The 27526-nt window shown below is 40.9% G+C and overlaps 1 protein-coding gene and 1 non-coding gene across 6 annotated transcripts in view; one reads left to right on the forward strand and one right to left on the reverse strand.

Moving 5' to 3' along the window:
• The window catches only part of SORCS1 (sortilin related VPS10 domain containing receptor 1), a 488198-nt gene that overhangs the window by 258602 nt on the left and 202070 nt on the right, over positions 1-27526 (reverse strand). The gene's annotated exons all lie outside the window — the stretch shown is intronic.
• On the forward strand, positions 8488-8589 carry LOC118759454 (U6 spliceosomal RNA). Its single transcript, XR_004996190.2, has one exon. It is a non-coding gene; the product is annotated as a U6 spliceosomal RNA (small nuclear RNA).

Below are 27526 nucleotides of genomic sequence, written 5' to 3' on the forward strand. Positions count from 1 at the left end.
TGCTAACGGCACCCAAGTAATTTGGGTGCCCATGAACACACAGACGGCACTGTCCTCTGCCTTGCTTGCTATGATGACCTTGTGTTCTCCCAATGACTTCACATCAATGGTTCTCAAAGTGCAGTAAGCCACGGACTGCACTGCAAGCTGAATCATGTCAGGTGTTTGGAAAAATACACATTTTTTGGAGCTCTACCACTACTAACGGGGTAAAGTTGGGAATATGGTGTTTATCAAGAGCGCACACCTTTAGCCCTTACCCTTATCTCTGTGTTCTCCTATCTTTGGCTATCTATGGCAACCGGTGCCATGGAAACCTAGGTCCACCTGCTAGGTAACTGCCCTTACATCTCTCATGTAATGGTTTGGCTCTGGGACATTTTAGTCTCTAAGCCCATTTAAGCAAAGTGCTTATGTGTGAATGTGGACATGTATGGACATGCATCCTGATGCTTACATATAGATGTGGACATGTGTGGTGTTGCCTGTGTACAACAAACACCTGCATGTGGCTATTGCTGGATGGAGCCCTATATGCATACACGGCTATGTGTATATAGGTGTGTCTGCATCGGATGACCATCACCGATACAAAGGCTGATAACCCTTGTGCATTTCTTACTGCTGCTGTGAGTAAAGGAGACATAAACCAACAGAGCACACCATGCTGTTCTCTGTCCCATTGGAATCTGAATCTGTTAGTCCTGGGCCCTAGAACCTGGCCATGCCAACAGGTATCTGTTGGAGTCACTGGAACGGAGGGCAGAAATCCCATTTAAAAATGATGCTGATGTACATTCTCGGGACCACTGAGCTGCCCTTCTTTGGAGTCTGACAGGGAATACAGCCAGCCCCACCTGCCATTTCCCCTCTCCCTCAGAACACGGAGCTCTCAGGTTATCTCCCCTTCCCCTCCTGTTTACACAGACTGAACCTTCTTCTTGTCTTATCTCACAATCAGCTGGGGATTGTTTTCCACTAATAAAATGGCTACACTGCTTAATAAGAAATGTGATAAGCTTGCTGTCAATTACTTTAATTGATCTGACAACCTGATTAGACCCAGAAAGGGGACAATTTCCTCAACTGAGCCTTATTAAAAAACGAGAAATCAAAACAAAGGCCCATGTAATTAAAGTGAGATCGCTAGCAATGAGTATGTAAAATTAGCCCTGAGAGGCACAGGTGATGGGATAACTTCTCAAAATCACATCTTAGGAAGGCAAAGGAACACAAAACAGTCAAGTAAACTCAGGAAGCGTCCAGTGCAGACAGCTGTCCAAAAACGGCAAGAGGCCTTATCCTTAATTCACTGGCAGTTTTGAAATGCCTGAATTCCACCCCTAGAAGATGATGCAGAGAACCCAAGCACTGGCCTCGTTTGTGCCATGATGAGGTAAGAGGGATGACAGTCATGGGCGCCATGCGCAGTCTCTGGGGTTCGTTTGCTGTCCACGCACTCCGCGGTCTGCATCTCAACAGGAATCAAACATTTCTGTCTATACAACAGAGTTTGTAGAATCAGTGCTCCATCACAGAGACCACGACCGCTCTAGCAAAAAGACCAACACTGACCTGTTTTTCTGAATTCAGGAGAATTCCTTTCATAGCATTTATGTTCTACTTTGCTTCTCATTCTCATGGAACATAGCCTCTGGAACCTATCTCGCCATTTAGTAGCTCCTAGGTCTTAAAGCCCAGGAAGTCAATACAGTGACTGTTACTTACACAACAGAAATAGCTAGGTCCCAAGCGTGCTGAGAGACAGAAATTATTAGTTAATTAGGATGAGCTGCCACATTGGAATGCTTGATTAAATTAATTAATCAGGCTGATGATTGGTGTGGAAGGGGATGGAAGCTGTTTTTACAGTGCACCTGGTGAAATGAGCTATTCATCAGTGGCCCATTAGAAATACAAAGAAAATTATTTTTAGATGATAGATAAACAAGTTAGCATGTGTGCATAGAATGATCAAGATGAATGAACGTGCCTTGTGTAGAAATGTCAAATCTATGAGTGAGTGGACAGAATCTGAGTTTCTTATTGTCTTAACCCACATCAATACAGTAATCAGAAGCTTCTGTTGAGTTCTTTAAATTGACTGTAATTGTCCTCTTCAACAATAGCATGGAATAACTGATCAAAACAGACCAAAAAGCAATCAACACCAATGACCCAGCTTAATTTAGGGCTTTGACTAAAGCAATTAAACTTTTTGCTGTTGTTGTTAAAGAAATAAAAGAGAATTAAAGGACTTCTAGCCTCATTTGAAAATGTAGTCTACTCCTGAATCGCTTCACAACTACATTATGCCTTCATTTTCTTCTGCTCATGAGATAAACCACTCCCTTCTCCACAGCCCTCCAATTAGATAATCAGCAATACCTAATTCTGATCCATGTACTCCAGGTGTCATACTGCATGGCATAGCATGTTTGTGCAAGACCACAGTTATGCATCACCGAAAGCTTTCTCCGTATCTGTAATCAAATGCTCCTCACAATTTATGCCCGGTACGGGTGAGGGTAATCTGTACCCTGAAATGGAGTAAAAGTCAAAGCCACGGTGATACCTGCCAACAGCTCAGCAGCACTCCCAGGAGACTCCAAGTTAACAAACAATTTAAATAGGATTGTAGCTGCATGTTAGTTCTCTGATTTGAAAACAACTTTTCATCTAAACCACCTACAGTCCGATTTCATTTAAATAGCTATCGAGCTCTACTCATTTCAAATAGTCCCTGGACAATGCCCTTGATCACAGCCTATCATTAGCTGGAACGCTCAAGTAAATGTGTTGTTCTTATGCTCTATACAACATCTAGTACAATTCACAAGCATTGACCAAAGTCTTTGCAGGGCTCATAACCTCACATCTTTGTAACAGATAGCTATGTAGAGATTTACCAAGGCCCATGATTCAACCATTCATTTAATTACGTATTCCAATTATTTTACAGTTTTTTGGTCTCTTTTAAAAAATTCTATTCTTCTACCTTTCATGTTTATTAATATTCTTGAAGTCTTCAAAAATTAATGTTCATTTGACACAGTATTACCTAAGGACTCTAATCTCCAAGGGAAAAAAAAACACAATATTTTGTCCCTTTTTTCTAGGTTCCAAGGTTCCTCCAGGTAAATAAAAGGGCATCTGAAAACTTATTGCCACTGTCATTCCTCTACCCTTAGCTGAAATCAGATCTTTCTGTCATTGGATCACATTTGAACACCTTCAACAAGTACTTTAAAAAATGTACAATGGATGAAGTCAACACAATGAATGAGAAAAACTTACCTTAAAATACTTAATGTGGCTAAGTATTTCAAGATGACAGTTTAAAAAGCTTGAAAAGCTATTTGTTTCCTTTCTTCTCTATTAGTCTCTAAGCCAGGGACTGTCTGTACTTCTGACCAGTGAAGTATTATCAACACCCAGCACAATACCACCTTTAGCAACTACTTTTGAAAGGAATGAAATCATTAATGATGAAGAACTGCAATATAATGCAATGCAAATGAACTCAGGAGAAACCTACATAACCATCACACTGACAGTTGCTACATGTGACATTCATTGCTTCTAATCAAAAGTAGAAAAGTGAGCCTGGCAGGAAAGCTCAAGGGATCCCATTCGTGCAGTGGTTCTAATCTTGGCAGCTCCACTTCCCATCCAGCTCTGCTTGTGGCCTGGGAAAGCAGTCCAGGACAGCCCAAAGCCTTGGGACCCTGTACCTGCTTGGGAGACCCAGAAGAAGCTCCTGGCTCCTGTCTTTGGATCAGCTCAGCTCTGGCTATTGAGGCCACTTGGGGAGCGAACCAAGCCGATGGGAGATCTTTCCACATCTCCCCCTTTCTGTAAATCTACCATTCCGATAGAAGATAAACCTTAAAAAAAAAAAAAAAGCAGGAAACTTAACCAAAATTAAATAAAAGTAGAAAAGTACTGCAGATGCTTTTAGAGAAGCAGGAAAGGCAACTTCCTTTTTAAATTTTATCCTTAAAGATGCAAGGGGAAATATCTGAATGAGAAAAAACAGGAGGGGAATGAATGAAAGAAGAGTTCAGTACAAACGACAAACTAAACATTTTTATTCAACATTTCATAGCCTCAAAAATGGATAATTACTTCTGCAGCTCTTTGGCCCAGTTGCATGAAGTTGAATACATCATCAGTTTTGATACAAAACATGAGTTTGCGAGGAAACAAGTTTATCTCATAAAACGGAGCTTTCTATTTGCATAGAAATTTTCACTAATAAAGAGATGGACTTTCAACTAGTCATTCCAGCTGTGGCTCTCTTCCTGACACATGGAGGTTCTTAAAAGAGAAGAAAAGAAAATCAGGAATTTTGCAGTAAATTTAATTCCTTGTTTTTCCTCAGAGGGGCAGCTAGAAGCAGCAGGTGTCAAATTCATTTTTATCTAATAATATTTGGTCATATGACATATTTATTTCTACAACTGATATAATCAACAGCAAATTGGGCAAATCTGTCACCAAGTGGGAAGTTAGTGGGACCTAACTTTCTCTTCCCTTGCTTCTAATACCAAAGCCTTACTTCTCTTCCTACACATACCGTACATTTAGATGTCCCACTAACTTCCAATCCATGTTGATATATTTCTAAAGCAGTTAGAACGGCTGGAGAGACGATATTGATTACATGTGATGTGGTGATTTTAGGCCAGTTCCTTAAAGAAACAGACTTAGAGCCTATTGGCTAAATTGTCATTTTGCATCCGCCTAAACTCAGTTCCGGTTCTTGAAGCTACTTGAGGAATTAACTAACGATAGAAGAACTTTCGCTCTGCATCTCTGTCTCTCTTTACATCTGCCTTTCCAATAAAAAATAAATAAATAAAATAAATCTTTCAAAAAAAGGAAAAAGAAATTGACTTAGAAAAGCAAACCCAAATCTTATAGCAGCGATTTTGGGTACTGAAAAAACTGGGTCATAACTATCACACGGAATTAATCTCTAGTTTATGAATGAATATGAATTTATTGCCATCAACATGAAGAGTCCCATTAAGAAAATGACCCGTGACTTTCAAAGTTAGACCTAGCTCTAGATCTACATGATACCAGCCAATAAGGAAAATAAAATAAAAAAGGGACTTGTTATTTCACCACACCGGGAATACTACACCAAGGAACCTAACTACTGGATTAAAGAAATCCTCTAAAAGTCATTTGGGCCAACTGCCTTTGCATAGTCCTGGGCTCCTGAACCCACGAGTGGGGATAACCTGAGCATGTACTTCATATGACCATCTGGAGAAGTACATGAATCCATCTCCCCATTTTTTTGTAATCACTGCAAACTATTGCCTTTCTTATAATCAATGTTACCCTGGTGTCGAATGGGAGACTTGCTAATGAGAATATCAGGTAAATTCTGACTAGTCAGCTTGCAGGCTAGACTCGCTTCATTTTTCTTTAAAAACATGATTTATTTATTTTTATTTGAAAGAGAGTGTTATAAATAATGAAAGAGGGGCACAGAGGAGGAGGAAAAGAGGGAGGACTGGGGGGAGGGAGAGATGTCCCATCAACTGGCTGACTGGAAACAGCTGCAAAGCCACAACTGGGCTGGTATGAAGCCAGGAGCTAAGAGCTTTGAGGGTGCAGGGACCCAAGTACGTTAGCCATTTTCTGTTGCTTTCCTAGGTACACTAGCAGGGAGCTAGATGGGAAGCGGAGCAGCTGGGATTTGAACAGGTGTCCCTGCCAGATGTTGATACTGTAGGGAAAGCCTTAGCCTGCTATGCCATGGTCCTGATTCCCTCATTTGCTTCATTTTTCCATGCAGAGCTATTCCAAGCTCAGATGGTTTTCTTTTCACCGCTCTCAAGTCACTTTTGTGCTTTCTCTGCCCTACCCTTTTGTAACATAGATTTTGAAATATCTGGAGCTTCCTGAAAGTGACGTGAAATTGCTTCGCTAGACATTCAAACCAAAGCTAAATTCTGTACAGGGTCCAGGGAGACCTTTTAGGTAAAGTAAGTTTTTTTTAAGAGATAAAGATCAAGTTGGCAAGCATGTGAAGAAACAAGAAAAATGTAATACTCTCTCAAAACTGTAAAATGGTCCAGATGCTATGGAAAACATAGGGGCCAACCCTGTGTTGCAGTGGGTTAAGCACCTGCTTTTGACACTGGCATCCAGATTAGCATCCTAGTTACTACACTTCTAAAACTGCTCTCTGCTCATGTCCTTGGGAAAGAAGCAGAAAGAACAAATAAGAGATTCAGACGCCTGGCTTCAGCCTGTCATAGTCTTGAATGCTGTGACCACATAGGGAGCCAAGATAGATGGAAGATAAATCATCTCACTTTCTCTATCATTTTGCTTCTTGATCAAATAAATAAATCTTTAAAGTCAGAATTACCATATGATTAGAATCCCACTTCTGGGTATACAACTGAATGGACTGAAAGCAGATGTCATACATATATTTGCATATCCATATTCATAGCAGCACTATTTACAAAAGCCAAGGGCTTGGAGCAACCCAAATGCCCACTGATGGATGAATGGATAAACAAATCTCTATGCATATATACATAACCTTGCATACCGGAAATGTCCTTGGAACACATATTCTCCAACAGTAGTGCACCATGCGATCACACTGCAAATCAGCAATAGAGGAAAAGATGAAAGTTCAAAGTGCAGTTTCTTTCGAATAAGTATTACTTCATATCAACACAAAGTAAAAACATCTCAGTTGGGACTGGTGCTATAAAATAGTTGGCTAATCTACCTGCAGTGGTAGCATCTCATATGGTCACTAGTTTGTGACCTAGCTGCTCCATTTCTGATTCAGTTCTCTTCTTATGGCCTGAGAAAAGTAGTGGAGGATGGTCCAAGTTCATGGACCCTAATACCTACTTGGCAGACCCAGGAGAGGATCCTGGCTCCTGACTTTGAATGAGCTCAGCTCTGGCCAATGTTGCCATTTGAGGAGTGAACCAATGAATGGAATGTCTCTTTATCTCTCTGTTTCTCTTACTGTCTATAAATCCGCCTTTCAAATAAAGATAAAATTTTTTAAACAAGCATTTCAAGTCAAATCACTATAAGTCAGAGATCTCCTTTTCTTCCATCCATTCATGCATTCATCCATGACCCTGAGATTCAATCTTCAAATGTGGACTTGGAGTTAGAAAAAAAATGTAATTGTATAATGAGTATAAGTTTAAGATCTAAAAGATGGCAAATTGTCTGCTTCACAATTTTGTAAATATGCTTGCTACTCTTAACATGTACAGTTAGGGGCCCGGTGGCGTGGCCTAGCGGCTAAAGTCCTCGTCCTGAAAGCCCCAGGATCCCATACGGGAGCCGGCTCTAATCCCGGCAGCTCCACTTCCCATCCAGCTCCCTGCTTGTAGCCAGGGAAAGCAGTTGAGGACGGCCCAAAGCTTTGGGACCCTGCACCCGTGTGGGAGACCCGGAAGAGGTTCCTGGTTCCCGGCTTCGGATTGGCGCGCACCGGCCCATTGCGGCTCACTTGGGGAGTGAAACATTGGATGGAAGATCTTCCTCTCTGTCTTTCCTCCTCTCTGTATATCTGGCTTTCCAATAACAACAAATCTTTAAAAAAAAAAAAAAACATGTACAGTTAGAAAGAACTAACATGGTAAATTCTATTTATTTGTATTATATGTCAAAGGGAAAAAGAGGTTTAAAATGAACTTTAATGCTTTATCTATCTTCTATCAAAACTTTCTCCAGAAATTGCTAAAGCAACAGTCCATGACAGGATCAGATTACTTGGTGTGTTCCACCTGAACTCAGCTCTCACCCCCTCATGGGAAGGGCTGGGGTGAAATGCCTCAGTCATGGGTTTAGATGCGCACACATACCACCTACTCTTTTACCAAGAAATTCATGGCTTCAAAACTTACTATTCATGTGTGCAAGTCCAGAAACGACAGACATTTTGAGGCCACACAGTTGCCTATGGTCAACCTCCCTTTGTCTTTTACAACAACCACCTTTCAGGTTATCTTTAAACTATGTCGTATAGAAAAAGGAATATGCCTTTTTATTTCCTCCTCCTTGGCTTGAAATCTTAATAGCTCACAAATCTGTCATTAAAACTTCCAAATTTGGGCCTGGCGGCGTGGCCTAGTGGCTAAAGTCCTCACCTTGAATGCGCCAAGATCCCATATGGGCGCCGGTTCTAATCCCGGCAGCTCCACTTCCCATCCAGCTCCCTGCTTGTGGCCTGGAAAAGCAGTCGAGGATGGCCCAAAGCCTTGGGACCCTGTGCCCGCGTGGGAGACCCAGAAGAGGTTCCTGGTTCCCGGCATCGGATCAGCATAGCACCGGCTGTTGCGGCTCACTTGGGGAGTGAATCATTGGATGGGAGCTCTTCCTCTCTGTCTCTCCTCCTCTCTGTATATCTGACTTTGTAATAAAATAAATAAATCTTTAAAAAAAAACTTCCAAATTTATATTTCCAAATTAAAACTTTCAGTGCTCGCTTCGGCAGCACATATGCTAAAATTGGAATGATACAGAGAAGATTAGCATGGCCCCTGCGCAAGGATGACCCAAATTAAAACTTTCCATGTATATCCGAAATCTAAAATTTAAAGTTTGGTTTGTCTAACACTTCCATGCTATTTCCATACATGAAATTTTCCCTGTGTGTGTATGTGTGTGTAACAGAGGAAAAGAGACTCAAACCACATTCAGCCTCCCCAGTCCTCAAATTTCTTTAAAAAAAAAATGTACTTCTCTGCCAGTGAAAGAGGTCTGGAAGGGGATGATTTAAAACTGATGTCCATTTCTTTCTGTTGAATTAAATGGTGTCAGGATCCTGTTCCCTCCATCCCGAGTGATCGAAGTTTGGCCAATGGGATACACTAGTCAAAGCCTTTCACCTTTAACTGAGGAACCGATGACTCGAACAAAAACAACTGGCCTTTGGGCACTGGCTGCAGCCTCCTGGACAATGGTTGTTGGACTTCCTATTTACCAGTGATCTGAGGGAATCCGCCACTGGCTCATTTTAAGCTGGGGGTTTTTCTCCTGGAAATTTTCTGAATACCCACTATCATGCCAATAAAGTCCCTTTTAATCAAATTACTACCTAGAATTGGTTCAGGTTGCTGTCAACCCCAAAATATGGCCATTAAAGGCTGTTTTTTTTTTTCTGCCCATAACCCTTTCAAAACAGATATGCAGTGAACACAGCCCCAACAAGCTTCCAGAGCAACATGAAAACCTCACATTCTTTTGGTTCTACATGGAAAAAAACTGGAAAACCTATGTTGGTCCTCTCAGTCTTGTCATTTTGTTCTTTAGATTTCTATAAATCCACACTGATCAGAGCTGCTGCTCTGCCCAATAATGTCCAAATCAGTACGAACCTAAATCCACCCACAGTACTGAGCCTGCTAATCATCCTCCCATGCCATTAGGAGTCTGACAGGCAACTTCTTTCAGCAGGATTTCTGTCCTTCTATTGGGCCTTCTCCATAGAAGTTTTCCAGGTAGATTAAGAACTTGTTAGTCACCCATCTCCCATCTGCATAACTGTCTTCCGGTTTAGACCAAAAGAACAATTTCAACCCTTCCAAATTCTCCATAGCACAGGAAGCTATCCTCCCATTAGAAAACAAATAGCCATTGACAGTGATCATTTTTTTTTTTTTAATGCGTAGGGGGACAACAGAGAGCTGTCAGGGAGCAAATCTAGGTTATACTGCCGAGAAGATGTAGGTGGTACGGCTGACAGGAGGCAGAGCCAGACTTGTGGGGGAGTGAAAGACACAGAGCTGCCAGCTTTATTACATCATTCTTATTCCTTTGTGATTTTCCTTGGAAAAGAGCTCCTGATTTTATTTATCAATTCTGATGGGGTTTTTTCCTCTCTGTGCTAAAGAGTACTGTACTGTTTTTTCTTACTACTTTTTCCTATAAAACTTTAAGGCCCACTTATTCAAATTTTTTCCTCAGCTCGTAAGTAATCTCCTGCCTAGTGTACACTTCTCTGGACAAGGCGGAGCTGATGTTTAAAAATGTCTTAGTTACAGATGTATGGGTTGTAGATTGTTCATGGTCCTTCTTGGCTTACCAGGCAGATTCTAACAAAGCATGTGGTCACTTCTCTCAATGTCCCCAGGTGGCGAAGAACCCACTCCAAGGCCCCACTGATAGAAAAGTGAACTGAAGAGCAGCAGATGAAGAGGCAGGCCATGTTTGTTTCCCTAACAGTGATAAAGAAACCAACTCTAATCCCTCTGTTCTCCTTTCAGATAAGAATCCAAGTGGAAGTCATCACTTCTTGTCAAGAATAGACCATTAAGCTATGGGAATTCAACCAACATGGTTGGATAAGAAAAGCGAAACAAGCTCATCCAGAATGAAGATGCTACCTACTCATTACTAAGGGAAGAGGTGGACAACAGAGCACAATAACAAACGTAAATGAGCATCACCCTGCTTTACCGTGTCCTCTTGCCACCCATCCCCCAAACGGCCTTTCTTTCCAGCTCTCGCCTGGGTGAATTACAGAAGCATCTACTGGCAAGTTTAGCCTGAAACTCTGCAAACTATCCACAATTCCTTGTTTTAGCCTTCTTATTCCCACTTTCTCATCGCCTACATCATGTCCCCTTCATTCTTCCTCTTCACCCTTACTGAAACATATTCGTCTACCAAGACTCGCTGCTATGTTGCCAAAATATCCATAGTAGCCTCTAAACTCCACATCTTGCTTCCAGAACCGTATTTCTACAAAATAGCTTCCAAATAATACTCAAAAGCTTCTGCATAAAGTCTTTCAGTGGCTTTTGAATCTTTCAAGATAGAGCCAACATCCCTAAACTTCATCTACAAGGTCCTTTAGAACCTGAAATCAGCCTGAGCGCCTGGAAGCATCGATTACTAGTGAACCTCATACGTTCTCTACAAATACATGACAGCACCTGTAAACTAACAGAAGAAGCCAACGTTTCCAGCAGTTGCTCATTTTCTGCTTTATGTAAACACGCATACACAGGTGTGTGTGTGTGTGTGTGAGTGTGTGCACACATGTACATACGCACATGTGCAAGACAGTCATCCATTACTCTTTTCAAGGATGTGTCTGCTCTGATGTCAAAATAAAGCTCAGGGACACTACCCTGGAACTATCTTCCCACAACTCACGCAGCAAACAGACACAGCTTCCCCTCCTACATTATCCTGGCTTTTCTTTTTAGGGAGTTCACTTGGATCCTGTTTAACACGGGGACACTGTGTACCTATCATGATATTTGTCAGCAACTCCTCTGTTTGTAAAAATGAAACCATAACCTTCCTGAATACAAAGGCCAAGCCACAGTTGCTATATCTTCGATGCTTTTCACAGTGTCTGGCAGTAGCACCTTTTGCTTAGAACTAAGATCAAGCTACATGGCTTGTTTTTGAGGCAGTAAAGATGACCACAGCCCTGTGTAGGTATGAGCCATCATAGGGGGATTTCGTTTCTTTGGTACCAGGAGAGTGACAACTCTGTCATTCTACTCATGACTCCTTAGCCTCAATACCATGATGTAATAATACTGAACTTTACAAAATGTATTTTTATTATCATTATTTAAAAGTCAGAGAGAGGAGAGATCTTTCATCTTTTAATTAATTCTCCAAATTTCCACAATAGTAAGGGCTGGAACTGGTCAAACCCAGGAAATGAGAAATAAATCTAGGTATCTATCACAGGGTCAGTAGGGTCCCAAAAACTTGAACCACTGTCAACTGCCTCCAAGACTGTGTATTAGCAAGCAGACGGATCAGAGGTGGAATCGCCAGGACTGAAACAGGCACTTGGATATGCAATGCTGGTATGCTAACCACTGCACCAAAAGCACTTCCTAGTTTGAACTGTCTGGCCTTTCTCTGGTTGCAGAAGATTTCCTGTCCCCAATAATTACTCTGGCAAGACATCCTAGAGAATAAACATGCTCCTGCAACAGTTCTCAAGCACTAACAAGAGCTAGTGTATAAATAACCTAATTCTCTCAGCTCTCATAGAGGATAGCTAAGAGATGTGCGTTCTGTATCACCTCCCAGACTTGCCCAGCAAGATTAACTCCAATCACACACAGGAGACACTGACTCATAACATAACCTCTAATGGCTGATTTCCCATCCCCAGGGAAAATTCCCCACACCCCCAATTTTGTTTTCAAAGATTGTTTCTCAAACCAAAGCTTGCTCCATAATCATTCTCCTAGAGTCTATTATAAAGAAACTCAGTTTAAACAGAACCCAATACTGTTCATATATTTTAAAATTTGCTTCCCTCTACAAAGCAGACAAATATGATCCGTATTAAAATTAAGAGAAAACTAAGCAGCAGGCAGCTTAAGTTTAAAGAATGCAACTGAAGAGACATACTCCCAGAAGTAGGGTTGCTTGTTAGCTTTTAGACTACCACCTTTATCACCTTGTCTCCTCTCAACACCCCACTTCCTACTAGTTTAGTTCTAGTCTCTTTAACATCTTTCCTGAAGAAGCTCACAGGAGCTCAATGGTGCTCTCGAGTCAAACGGTACTCCTCCTAGAGGAGGCTTGTGGGCCAGGAACCAGGATAGCTGAGCCTGGCGACTCACTGGAGTTTCACAGTAAAGCTCTCCAGAGAACATTACCGCCTAAGAAGATATCATTCCTGAGCGCCTCAGGAGCTGGGCAGTCACCATGGCAACCTTCCAACCATGAAAAGGTCATTTACAGAAATTAGAAGGCAGACAACACCATGCACAAAAATAAGAACACATTTCTGCAGTTGCTTCTGTTTTAATGGGATCAGATAAAGTAGAAAAGTATGTCAAGGACAGTAATTTTTCAAAAACATGATAAACAGAACATTAAAATGTTCAACTTTACAAGCAATCAAAGATACACAATTTTAAAAGTGAGCTTTAAATTCTATTATTCTAGTACAATACTAACAAACATTAAGATGTGATAACATGGAAATACATGTGTCTCCTTAGCAAAACAAGCACCCTGGTCTCAAATCAATGGGAACATAAGCTGACAAAATCTATTCAAATATTCATTATGCATTTTATAACAGATGCCTTTAAACAGAACCTAAAATTTAACCAACCAATTTTTAAATAATCCCTAATTTACAGACTTGTCTTAAGGACATGTTCATACACACACATGTGTTCATGGCAACAAAAAATGTATCCTATAAGTGACAACGGATCTATCTGACCCAGACATCCCATTCTTGGATATATATCCAAAGGAAAGAAACACATGACCTGCAACCCTATATTTATAGCAGAGGCATTCACAATAGTGAAGAGATGGAAACAACCCTGATGTCTGTAAAAGAATGCATGGCTAATGAAACTGTGGTATATGTACTCTATGGAATACTACTCAGCCATAAAAAAATCCCACTGTTTGCAATAAAATGGTCCCAAGCAGAGACCTTCTTTTACATCATACTTTGTACAAGAAGCTGTTCCAAAAAGACAAATACTATATGTTCTCTCTGACACAAGACAGGCGTTAGGCAAATTATAAAATAAATAGATCAATGTACTCTCGCTTATAATGAGGACTATCATACTGGGAAGTAAAGTTACAGTAAAGTTACAGTGCAGTATCCCTGTCTACTCCCAAACAAGCGAAGGACTCACATTTTGAAGCATGTAAATATACCAGTGCAGCATGACACTACATTTTGTTTCTACTGACCACATCATAATATATTTAAATAGCAAAAAGTTAATATTGTAACTTACTAAAAGATTATACTACTGTGATAATCTGTAAAAATAACAGTGGGAAGGCAAATGGAGAAAGTTAGTGGAGAGGGAGGACCCCTACACTCACAAAACTATATCATGGCAAATGATACATATATTAAAAACATGCTCCCCAAATTATCACAATATTTTTACAATAGCAATTTAAAAATAACCTAAATGCCTACCAAGATAAATATTCAACATGTTAGAATACTTAGAGTTTGAGATTTTGAAAACCACATGTGAAAATAACATATAAAGCTTAAAAATCCTACTTGCTAAATGTTACTAAATCAAGAAAGCAGAGAAACACAAAAAGTGATTGTTGTTTAAACTAGCTATAGTCGGCTGAGTGACTTATTTTCTTACTTACACTTCTGAAATTTATAAACTTCCTGCCATATATATGAAGAGTATTTATGTGAAACTCATTTAAAATATGGGCCGAGTATACCCAAGAAGGCAAAGAGGTAGATGCCTACATAACCAGATACAAGGCACTAAATCAAAGATAACTTCTTTATCTCCATGTCTCTCTGATTTATAATTCTGCCTTTCAAATAAATAAACAAATCTTTACAAGCCAACCTATCAAACACTTGTATTGTGGTGTCGCAGTTTAAGAGGTAGCCTATGCTACTAGCATCCCAAAAGTCTACTTGTTCGTGGGAACACAGCAGAAGACATCCAAGCAGGAGACCCAAACTTTCGGCCTCTGCAGTGCTTTGCGGACTTCTGTGGAGTGAAACAGCACATGAAAAACCCATTTTTTCTTTCTTTCTCTTCCACTCTCTCTCTTTCCTTTCTCTGTCTCTTAATTCTTTCTAGCAAATAAATAAATCGTTCAAAAATCAAGAATAATTAACCAGCAGGTGAAGTAACCAAACAACTAATGTAGTTCTCCTTTGGCCTAATTTATGTGTTGATTCAGGATAGTCCATGACTCCCCTCTCTATATATTTTAATTGTGGCAGACATAATACACACCACTGAAGAATCTTCTGACTGTTGGGTAGGTATTAATTCTAAGAACTCGTGTCCTGTATAAAGGCATGCGTGTTTGTGCTTTCAATTAGTAAGGCATTTGACAAGCACACAATCCAGGGAAGCTGAAGCTATACATGTAGTCAAGAGTAACTTTCCTGAATTCCGAAAAATGTGGTTTACTGTGCATGCCAGTGGCTTCTGGTAACACGCTGACGTGCAGCAAATCAACTGTCAGACACTGCAAATCTACAACCAAGTCTCTCCTTTTGTGACTTGGCTTAGTGTTCATTTCCCACATTATCATCTCCATGATCTTCTCCCAGAAACTGTGTAAGTCGATTCATGAATATTGTTTACTCTGGAAGAACAAACTGACTCAGCAGGACTTTGTCAGAGAGAAGAAAGAGAAGAGATTTTGAGAGAAAGCAATAACTATGCCAAATGCATTTTTGATTACCTTCAAATTACATTTGGAACAACATTTCGAGTGGGACAAAGGATCAAATCCTATTTGCTATTAGATTCTGCATAAGCTCCAAAAAGATTGCCTTCTTCCATTGGTTTTGGTCTTGGGACAAATGTAGGAATATAGATATTTGTAAACCCCATAATCTATTTTCCAGTTTGTATTGTATGCATGTAACTAGATTTTTGTTTTTGTTCCTTTACTACATTCTTCTTGAGTGAACAGTTGGTTGTACCATTACCATGATTACACTCCTAACGACCTAGAAAAATAAACCCTCTTCAACAGGCTCTGAATCAGAGCCCAGAAATCAAGACTCTTAGGTCTAGGAAAACACAGCTCCTTAGTGTTTGTAGAAGCAGAGAGAAGCTAATCACCTAAATTCACATAATTGCCGCAAGAATCTTGCGTATGATTCAGCTTTTCGAAACTTCTCTCCAGAGTATTTTCTGGAAAGTATTTTCCAACACCCGGGAGACCTCCAGTAGTGGAGCAGCAATTCTGTACAACCCTGCCAGTCTCACACGTGGCCCTTGGATTTGCCAAATCCAGTAGATTTACACCAAACTTCAAATTTAGACTCACAACATTTACTGAACAAGCCTTTCTTCAGCACTTGTGATTATGGTATACACTCCAATCTCCATCAAGACAGGAAAGAACCCAGAAGAGACTTCTAAGAATGTACTCTCAGACAGGAGGAGAAATACACAATAAATGGCTGAGCACCAGAACACAATGAAGTATGACAAGGGTCTACAATAGGTACACCACCACACCTCTGGGCTGTGAGAGGACTGTGGAAGGGGCTAGAAGGGGCGCCTCAACAGAAACTTGCATTGTTCAGGATACAACTTTAGGATTGTAATAGCATCCAAATTACCTTCCCCTCCCTGGGCCAAGACCAGAAAAATGCAGAAAGGTACAAAACTTCAGAAGTGTGATTTTACCTAAATGATGTGACATTTGGGCAAACCCTACGCAACAACCCCTTCACAGGCCTAATTGTTAGATTCCGGTGGGCCAATTTCTATGGCCATTTCTTGTCTAGAGTATAAGGAGAGGTGGGCAGCTAGCACTTCTGTCCTGACCACAGCTTATGCCACCTTTGTCAAATTAGATAAAAGAACATTAAATGTAAGGCTAAGAAATCAAACCATTCTCCAAAAAGAAGAAACAAGAAACAGTAACTATGAACTAATTAGAAAATAATGAAAATTCAAACACTATTATCAAAAACAAACTACACAACTCTACCAAGGAGATAAATAGTTTAACCTTGTATGCTTTCATAATTAGCTAAAATTAAGCCAAGATTACACATTTCAAAAAGTAAACTTCAGTGCTAACAAAAGCATGAGGACAGAAATAGCACAAATAAGATCATAAAAAGTTGATTTTGAGATGAAAAAGAAAATAAAACCATTATGTAGCTCAATAAATCCAGGAGTTGCTTCTTTGCAAAAAGTAATTAGTATATTAAGCATTAAAACATGAATCTGTTCAATTTATTCATGGGAAAATCAATAAATACTGGAGATGGAAAAAATCGGTGGGTGTTTTAAGAACAGATAACTTTCTCTGTTCAATCTAATGTATTTTTGAAAATCAATTTTATGTATACAAAGTATCATCAAAATGTACTATACAGAAATTATTTCACCAGCGTAAGAAGCAAGATTAACCAAAATGAGCAAACCATTATCCTCTCCTTGCTATTGCCCCCTGTTCAATGTAGGCTATAGTATATAACTGTTTTGTGAATGACACACACACACACACACACACACTCACTTCAAAAAATTCAGGGAGAAATACAGATTATGAAAAACTATGTGGAGACTTCAAAAACCTTTTTTCTTTTCTCTAAGTAATGCTTAACTTAAAATCATTTATCGTGGAGTGAAGGTTAGTATAAACAAGCCAAGGGGTTCGAACTCTCATGTTCCCAGTAACAGCACATTGTTTCACGACTATCAGACTCCTCCACTTCTGTGAGCCTCTCCTTCTTCCTCTATGACAAAAGCACCATATGTAAGTTTGCACCAAAAAGATGAACAAAACCAAGTATGTGTTAACTCAACTGCCAGTCACTGAAACATAAAATTTTCGATCTGGGAAGCTTTAAAGTGCTTTAAATAATTTCTCACTTTGTTATCAATTTCATACAATCTACTGCAACTCTTTTTTACAACCTATGAGATCATAAATAACTCAATGTATTTATTTATTTTTAAATATTTATTTTTTTATTAGAAAGTCAGATATACGGAGAGGAGGAGAGATAGAGAGGGAAATCCTCCAGCCAATGGTAGCCGCAACAGCCGAGACTGTACCGATCCAAAGCCAGAACCCCAGAGCCTGTTCCGGGTCCCCACATGGGTACAGGGTCCAATGGCCTTGGGCCATCCTCACCTGCCTTCTCAGCCCCAAGCAGGGAGCCAGATGGGAAGCGGGGCCACTGGCATTAGAAACAGTGACTATATGGGATTCCAGCACATGCAAGGCGAGGACTTTAGCCACTAGGCTACTGTGCCGGGGCCCACAAAACTCAATTTATATCACCTATTTAAAAATACCTATTTATGGGCTTCAAAGGCAGAGCTACACGGTTGTGTTGGGAGAAGACAAAGAGAAGAATCTTCCATTCTCTGGTTCAGTGTTCAAATGATCTTAACAGCTAGGAGTGAATAAGGCCAAAGCCAGGAATCTAGTAAGATAAATTACAAAGCTTACTGTGTACTTGTCTACGCACAAAGAAAACCCGGGGCCCAGGTACCTGGGTCATTTTTGCTTGCTTCCCCAGGTTTGTTAGCATGAAGCTGGATCAGAAATGGAACAGCCAAAACTCAAACTGGCACTCATACAAGATGTTAGCTTTGCAGATTATGGCTCAATCTATCACATCCCTTTCTCAGATCAACTTTGGGGAATGTTTCTTTGAAGAAACACTCAGATCCAACAGAGGTTATAATGAACAGCTGTGCGTGATTTAAAATGCAACATTGGTGTCTACAGCATGGGCATTCAATGTTTTGCTTGGTTCCCAAAGTCTCCCAAATCAATATAATATAAAATATGTTTGTAACTCCTTGGGGAAGGAGATAATTAAGTGGCTGCGGTCTATCCCTAGTTAGTTAACTTGCTGCAACATAAAAGAATCAGCATGCAAATATTATGAAGGATGTATACTCTCTCTCCAAATTATATTTCAACATATCTTATTTCCGGTCTAGTAGTCTGAAAAAGAATGATCACACTTATTGCTGCAAAGTGTATGAGGAAGCAATTGCCATATTCTGCAAGACTTTCTCTTTATTTCCTATCACTGACCCTGGTAGGTCAAAAGATTGTATCTCAGTACTACATAAAATAGTAACATATTGATCAGAACTGAATGAATAATTTAAGCGAGAGAATAGGTAAATATCTAGCATGTCCATTAAATAAATACTGTCACAGGATAAAATCACAATGCAGATTATTGCAGGTTGATGTGGACATAAATATTCATATTATATAATATTTATATAAGGAAAAATAAACTCAATTGTTCAGATATACAATTAAACTAGCTACTTATCTGTCTACATGTAAATACTTTTAAAATATTAACAGCATGTTACCTCATAGTGCTGGGATTACAGTGGATTTCATTTGCCTTTATTTTTAAAATACAAAATTAAATGCTAATCTGCCCATTGGCAAAGCAACAAGAGCATTTCCACTTGGATAACAAAAAAAATGAATATCCATAAATGATAAGGGTCACTGTCCTTCCTCGGTAGACTTGAACATATCCATTATGTGTGTCTCAGCCTATGCTGCTTTTGGTTCCTAATACATACTCTCTCCATTACAGTTCTCCTTGTAGAGGTCAGAGTCACTTGATATATTCACATAGCAGGCTTATATTTGTATGTCTCTATATTTGTTTTTCTGTTCTCCCTGAGAACTTAGGGAAGGGAAGCTTATATATACTACCCAATAGTTGAAGTTTTTTCTACAACTATCAGGTAACAGTTTCATGGGTCATGACTTGTAGACATGCACTCACAGTCCTTGACTTAACTTCCCATCAGTCTGGCCAACACCATGAATATGGAGTAGATGCAGAGATGATTTTTATGAACACAAAATCATGTGGACTGTAGATGTCAAACACAAAGCTAACGAAACATGCCTCTCACACTGAAGACATTCAGAAGCCCTAACTGGATTCTTCTATTCTTCTGGTTGTTTTGGTTTCTTCTCTGCATTAAGGTGGACAGTTGAGGAGGTATTTCTCTGGCACAGCTGTACAGCTTAAGAAATTTCACTGCTTGAGGTGATTTGTTTTCCAAGACCCACCCCAGAATGCACAGTCAACAGGTTTCTTTCCAGGGTCTCCCTCACATCACTTACCCTGAACCATGGAGCGGCCTCTCACTTCAACTATTCTCTGAGACAATGAAAGCAGCCTAGATGAGCAGGCTGCACAAGTCTGTTTTTCCAGTCATTCCTGAGAAGTTCACTTAGGACTTCAGGAACTACCCCAACTATGCACTATGGAAACCACTATCTCCTGCCTAGGCATCTTCAGGTTCCACTCCCCCACTTCTGTGAGAGCCATCTGTAAGCATTCCAATTTTTTCCTTTCCGCCCTCATCTTACCTTTATCCTATCCTTTTTCACACTTCAAATACTTTGCGAGAAATGTGTTCTTAGGTCAGCCTTCCCTGAGGACCAGGCTCAAGCAACCCCACAATGGCCCAGGTGTGCAGTGCTATGCCCATCTGTCACCTTCTCTGGGTGTGGAATCCTAGCTGCCTTTGTATTTAGAAAGGAGCTACACTGCCGTTTGAAAAACTACAGAGAACAGTCTTGGAGGACTGCATTCAATTTTACGCCCGCTGCCTGGTTTGCCCTCAATCCATGTTCTCACGCTGAGGACCCTCGCTGATTTCACTGGGGTGAGAAGAATGCATTTGCTTCTGTCAGGAGTCACCATCTTTTCAGAAGTGGAACTAGGTGTCGAGTAGAAGGGGAATACAAATGACATCAAAAGAAGGAGAGGCACAATACAGTCAGGAATAGAAACACAGAGGGAGAAATGTATACACATACAAAGACACAGCTAAAAAGACAAAGATTCCTTGCCCCCAGACCAGGGCACCACATCAACTCTGAAATCTGCATTCATGTCCTTATTTCATCTCTGCTGAACACCACATGGCTGTGCCCTCCTAACTTCCTGTCTTACTGCCTATTTATCCCAATTAATCACTGAAATCCCTTTATTCCAGATTCTTTCCAAGATTCCTTTTGTACATGCAGAATGCTTACTTCCAAAAATGGCTCTCAGTTCCAATATGATTTCTCTACCTGCTTTAAAAATTACCTCCAGCGGATATGAGCATCCTTCTTCCTCTGATTCATTAAATTCAGCTCCTTTTCCGTCAAAATCTATACAGTCACATACTTACACACACATACAGAGTTCGGCCCCCTTTTCTCGATAATCCTTCTCTCTCTCTTTCTCTCCAAAGCAACACAGACCAAACAAAACTTAGTCACATAAAATATTTGTAGGTATTTTTGTGTATGTGGTTGCTGAATTGGGAGGAGTATTCCGAACACCGCACTTGCCATCGTGGGGGAGGAATTCAGATTGTATATAATGGCAGAAAAAATTAGGATGATTCTGTTTGCCGTAGCCCATCTCCAAAGACATTTAGTCCACTTCTCTTTCCATATGCAAAAATTTTTAGTGTGGTTGAGGTAGATAAAAGAAAATGAGAATTGGGCTGTGAAATTATGCTGCATGATTTTTTTTAACCAATGTGAACACTGGGGTAAGTCACTTGGCAGTCCCATGCCCTGGTCTCTTCCTATATGCAGTGTGTGCTAATCACAGGTCTATGAGGCTTAAAGATTACACTGGGACAAATCCAGTGTCCAGGAAAGCAGTCCACTGCAGGCAGTGTCACACGCAGTGTCTTCCTGCCTCTTCCTGAAGTGGTACATGTGTGCAGATGTGCTATTATTACCAGGCGTTAACAGTTAACACAAGGGTAATTGTCTCCTGCAGAATATAAAAGCGGCTTTGAATCACTGTTAAGTTCTTAGTGAAGTAGCTTTTTTTTTTGCACTTAGCAAATTAAATTAGTATCTATTCAACATAGATGCAGACCCAGTGATGGTAGGACCAGATCTCTGTTCGCCCAACTTCATTGATTTGTGTCACCACCAGAATTCTACCTGATCCTGCAACCATGGTATATGCTGCTACTGATTTTACTTATCCTTGTTCTAAGATAATATCTTAGATAATATCATGGGTGTGGTTTCTTTTTAACCATTGCTGAATGAGCATAGAATAAGCAGCAAGAATTAACATTTTAAATCTGTCTATGCCTGTTCCAACTATAATTACTTGGATATGAAGACAAACTTTTAAAGCTTCAATGACTGTCCTGAGTTTGATATATTCTTGATGTGCGTCCTTGGATAAATCATTACTTCAACTCTCTTAGCCTCAGTGCCCTACTGTGTGAGTTCACAGTTCTTCTGTAAAGATCAAGGAAGGGGGAGCATATAAATGTATTTTGTAAGTGTAAAAAACTGTGCACCTGAAAGTGTTAATTTTCAGGAGATATTCATGAATTCTTTGTTGCTGCTGCCACCATGGATGAGTTTCAAAAAACTAAGCAGCTGGTTCTTCAAAGGGAAGTTAGCGTCCCTCCTTTTAAGCTCCCTGGCTTATGTGTCACCCACAGCACATCCCAGTGTCACCAATGACACATGCCTATTTCCCATGTATTCGTAATAAGGTCAATGAGGGAAGAGACAACACCTCTTCTAGTCCAACTTCTTAATCTTTCCATAACACAGCCTCTGCTCCGTCCTCTCAACGGAACAACTTCATGTCATCAGTACCAGGGACCCAAGATCCTGAACTCAGTACAAGGCCGTGTGCCACAGACAGTACTGCAGCACCTGAAGGCACAGCCCTTGCCTTCACATGCCTGGGAAAGCTGAGAAATTCCGTGGCTTGGTGCATTGCGCACCCCTCCCCCCAGTGGTTCTCACTCCTGACTGTACATTATATTCCTGTGTGGAAATATTTCAAGCTATCTTTCCATGCCCAATCCCAAATCAACTTAATTAGGATCTCAAAAGTTTGTGGGGACACAGACATTAATCTTTATTTGAAGTTTCTCAATGAAGGCGAGTTGGGGATTTCTGCTTCCTGTGGAGCATCCAGGGAAATGGGAGGGATATCCAATGGTTGTTCTAGTTTTCCAGGTCTTCTACCTCCAAATAATCACACAGGAAACAAAAAGAAAACAGCTCAACACAACAGAAACAACTCCTGGGAAGCTGCCCACTCCACCTGCCTCTTGAGATGATCCTTTCAATTCTTGCCCAGTAACAGCTTGTGTGACTGTACATTCCTGATTGCCAACCCAACCGCCAGGAACTTGAGTCTCTGCAGGCCGACAAATCTGCATGCCAGTCAGATCCTTGGGACATCAGCATCTCCCAGAGTTCAAGATCACTGCAGTCACAGAGACCGCAGCAAGACAGGTACAGTTCTTCCGGAGCACTGCAATCCTTCTGGGGGTCCCACAACACAAAGAAATGTAGAATATAGATTTCCGGGCTCCACTCCAGATGTCCAGCTGTGGTACTTGCATTTCTGAGCATTTTTCAAAGCTTCATTTAGCATTCTGATAGATGCTGAACCTGTGATAAAATGGCTATGCCAGTAGATCATAAAAAAGGGAACAAAATACAAAAATTTTGTGTGACTCAACTGTCTTTCTATCGGCCAGGTATCATTTCCAAAAGAAACTTATGCATGTCAGTTCACTTCAGAATGAGAAAAAGGAAGTCTCTTTTCTGTGAATTTTCCCTCTGAACACAGAAAGGAATATGTGACTAGAAAGTATTTAAAGCAGTGGGCCCTCTTAATTTCATTATTCAATGCCGGAAGCAAAGCCTCCCTACGCATTATTAAGCCAATTGATGAACACTGGGAGCTGGATTTAAAGGGAGGCAAAATGTGGTTGGAACTGAAATGCACTGATTCTTCATCTAAACGTCTTGTAAGTAGATTCAGGAACTGACTTCATGGATTTTCCTGTGGAGGCGACAGTATTTACATCTCAAAAGCCCACTCTGGGGCCTTCTCAGTAGTGCTGCCTCTTGGGGATTCCCAGAATGCACGTGGGATGAAATGGAACTGCATTCTGTGTGTTAAGCAGAGAGGGATTTGATGGCTCACCCGCTGGGCACTGTGCAAGGGGAGGCAGTTATCAGGACCCGAACAAAGGCAGACCCACGCCAATTATGGCTTCCTCTGCTTGGCTTGTTTTTTCTGTAGAACATACAAGACGGAGGACTCATTAGTCTCTGAGCTCAGGACTTAAGGTATAAGGTTCATTTTCTTGTAAATGATGAAGGCAGAGGAGAGGTCCAGGAGCAGGCAGCTCGCTGGGTTCACACACAGCAGGTGGCTCCTGGAGCTAACCATCTGAGGCAGAGAAGCCGAAGGGAAGTCCATGTGTCACACACTCTTAGGAAACAAAACGACAAAAACAAAATCATAAAATAAACCCACCTGTCTTTCACAGAAAAGAAGGAATACAGGTTGAATTCTTGCTTGTCCTGTAGGTCCTGCCCAAACCAGCCGACACAAACACCTTGTCGGTGGGATGAAGATATTGAAGCATCCATCCATCCCAGTCTATAACTGGCTTCTTCACCCCACCTTCACCCATTCTAATAAACTCTTAACAAATAAATCAAAGGCTATGAAAGCACTTTTTGACATGGAACTTGTTTTTTCAAGGAAACCATGAGTAGAATTTACAACATTTCCAGAAAGGAAGAAGCAATATGCTGATTTTTAAAAACAAATTCAATTTCTTTGTTTCTTATGTTGTTTTTCTCCTTGGGATGGTGATAAACTAAAATTGCTGGATGCTAAAATGAACTGCTCCACTCACAGTTAAGCTTCACATCATTTTCCAGGCTATTCCAGATTTCAGCAGGAGTGATTTAGAGTCTATGCTTGCAGAATGCATGCAGGACTTTCTCATTTAATGAAGGGGGCCTAGGGCTACAGGACCAGCATCTACTTATAGTGCCAGCCACCAAAATATTATGTATGTCACTCCACCCACACCAAGAATTCCTCAGGATAGAGGCAAGTAGGGGAGTGAGATAAACTGAGATGGATGGCAGGTAAGCTCTGCCATTAGTGGGCAGGGTGACTTTGGGTGATTTATCTTTTCCAGACTGAACCTCGATTTTAGCTGCAAAAAGGCACATGTTGAGCTACATAACTTTAAGGGCCCCATTCCATGTTATGTCCCATCATCCAATCAGTTCATCAGCCACATCGGGGCTTATATGGTTGACTAGTAACAGATCCCAATTTTCTTCTCTCCCAAATATGTGTGGTAGAAATGCCCAGTCCACACTTTCCACACACAAACATACTTCCTTCATGCTGACCAATCTGATTTCTAACCTTATCTCTTCTTCCTTCTTCCCTTCTTCCCTCTCTCTTTCCTTCTCTCCCCCCTTTCCTTCCTTCTTCAAAATACACATTCTCAACACTGAAGTTGGAGTTTTACTGAGTCCTGGGCAAGTCTGGGATTGGTGCTGCTGTTCGTTGCCCAGGGCAGGTTGTATTCGTTTTCAAGGATGCAGATGAAGACACAGTGATTAGGACAGGATGGCCCTCCTTCCTAACTATATGTGTTGTCATTTCATGCTCTACTCCTTTTATCCCTTGCCATTCTATTTACCTGGGAACCACTTCAGTCCTCTTTGCTGTGCTCCCAGCTCCACACAGTGGAACTCCACCCAGACCGCTTTCAATCCTGCGTTTTTGCCTCATACCCTTTGGTTGATTTCTGCACACCTGTACATCACCACTTGGATGAAAATGCCTTCACTTTCACTCTTGCCTAAGTGGAATATTCTAATCACAGACTTTCATAAAGAAAAAGATGTGTCCTTAAGTGTGCTTCGAGAAAATTTTGATGAAATTTTCCTTCGTTTTACTATAAACTATACTATTTGCCACTAAAAACTCAGTACTCAGTATCTTGAAGCCACTTCTCATTGTGCTAATAGGTTCCCAGAGTCTGGTTCACCAAAGGTACTCAGACTTGCGTATGGAGTGAATGGGCTACACAGCGGCTGCTGGCAGCAAGGATTATTTCCCTCCATCAAATCATCAGTCATTCCAGGTCCAATTCCTTGAATCTCACTGTCTGATGCTTCTCCTACGACATATCCCATATACATAACGTTGCTTGCATGAATGCCTTTACCAGGAAAGCAGCTTAATCTTCAAATTTTCATTTTTTTTTCCTGTCACTTTTTGGCATCTACTCCTCAGTATAAATAGCATACCCCTGGAAAGGTTCTTCCTAGATCAACCAATATAATGCAGGTTCTTCTGTTAGTTCTCAGACTGTACCAACATAGCATGCATTGTGAGTCTCTTTTCCTGCTCAGCTGTGTCTTCTTCCAAATACTCCAAGTTTCCTGGGGTCATGTGCTCATCTGCTTTGCCACCATCGCAATCAGCAGCAATATCTTGCAGAGTTCTTGGCACACAGCAGGTGTTCAATAAATACGACTGCATGAAGAATAATTTTGACTAACTGGCCTATTCTTCTGGTCGCATCAAGGTCTTACAGCTCTTGTGGACAGAAGTCACATTTCCGGTTGGCACTGCATTCCCCCACTGCACTGATTTCCCAGCTGGACAGACTGGAGTGTCAACTCTGCCAACTCTGCAGGCCAGAAAGGCTTCTTATTGTAGAGTTAACTCTGTGCACAAGAGCGTACTCAGTGGCATCCTGGCCTCCACCCACCAGATGTCACCAACATCCTCAGCTCTTAGCCATGACAACCAAAAAAGGTCCCCAGACACTGCTGAATATCTGGCGTGAGCAAATGTTATTCCCTCCCAATATTCTGCTGAGAATTACTGCATTAAGTGCTGAATTGACTGGCTGTTATTTGAATGGTTACAAGCTAGCTTGGCAATCTCTGGATCCTAAAGAGGCCCTCTAACTCTTGGAGAAATTGCTCCGCTATAGCCAAGGTATAGAACAAATATCTAAAAATACCTGACAGTTCCTAGGAACGGTGCTCAATTCAAGTGCTAGAAATGGAGGCCAAGTTGGCTGGGAGCCTATGCTAACTTCTTTCTTTGTAATTGTTTTCTCAATAGCTGAGCTCAGTTTGAACATCCTTGGAACACTAGGAGAATCAGAGAGGGGACAAGGCAGAGGTACTTCAGAGTTCTAAGGAGCAGAAAATAAAGAATGTCCTCCCTGCCATAGCAAACTGTGGCCCAGAGCAGCAGGGACAAAGCTGAAAACTTCATCTGCTGCTTTAAAAAATCATTTACTTGAGAAGTAGAGAGACAGACAAGGTGCCTTCACCCTCTGGTTCACTCCCATATGCCTACCATGGTCAAGCCTGGGAGCCAGGAACTCAATCCGTGCCCTGCATGTGGAAAGAAGGAAACCAACTCCTCGAGCCATGGCCTCTGCCTCCAAGGCCCTTCATTAGCAGGAATCATGCAAGCAGGAGCCACAGGCAGTGATCAACATGGCAACTTGCTTCTGGGATGAGGGCATCCCAGTAGGTGGTCTATTTGTCAGGCCAAACAGAACCTCTTCTTTCTTCTACTTGTATTCAGTCCACAAGGGAACAAAATGTCTGCTTAGCAACAAGTGAGGATTCCTGGGGAGCCTCAAGATTGGAAGCCCTGGTTTAAGTGCTTTTGCTGGATTCTGACAGGTGTATGTAACCCACAATATTATGGTGCAGGAAGAAAAGAAGCAGTAAATCCCGAGTCACTTGGTTAATGGGTTACTTAATGACATTACATAGTGAATGTCACGAAGGTGTCCAGAAGCATGACATGTTTTTAGATCTAACATTTACCAAAACAAAATTAAACACCCACTTTTTTCCTGTTAATTGGGAGTGGTAGAAGCATAGGTATGGAGACTAGGAGACCGTATAGGCATATAGTCCATTCTGCTCGGAGCCAGCAATTAATTCCCATCATCTCTACCTGATTCTTCAGCACAAACAATTTCAAAGGGCTTAAGTCTGAAAGATAAAATATGTAGTCATGCCAAATATGGTTTGATTATCACAACATACATGCTTGGTTTGCTGTGATACTAGGTTTCAGGCTGAATCACATTAACAGTTATCTATTTCCACTCCACACATTTCTCAAGTTACTAGAACTCCTTTAGGCAGCAGATGTACA

The sequence above is a fragment of the Ochotona princeps genome, chromosome 13, assembly GCF_030435755.1.
Source record: "Ochotona princeps isolate mOchPri1 chromosome 13, mOchPri1.hap1, whole genome shotgun sequence".
In the NCBI taxonomy this organism is placed as follows: Eukaryota; Metazoa; Chordata; class Mammalia; order Lagomorpha; family Ochotonidae; genus Ochotona; species Ochotona princeps.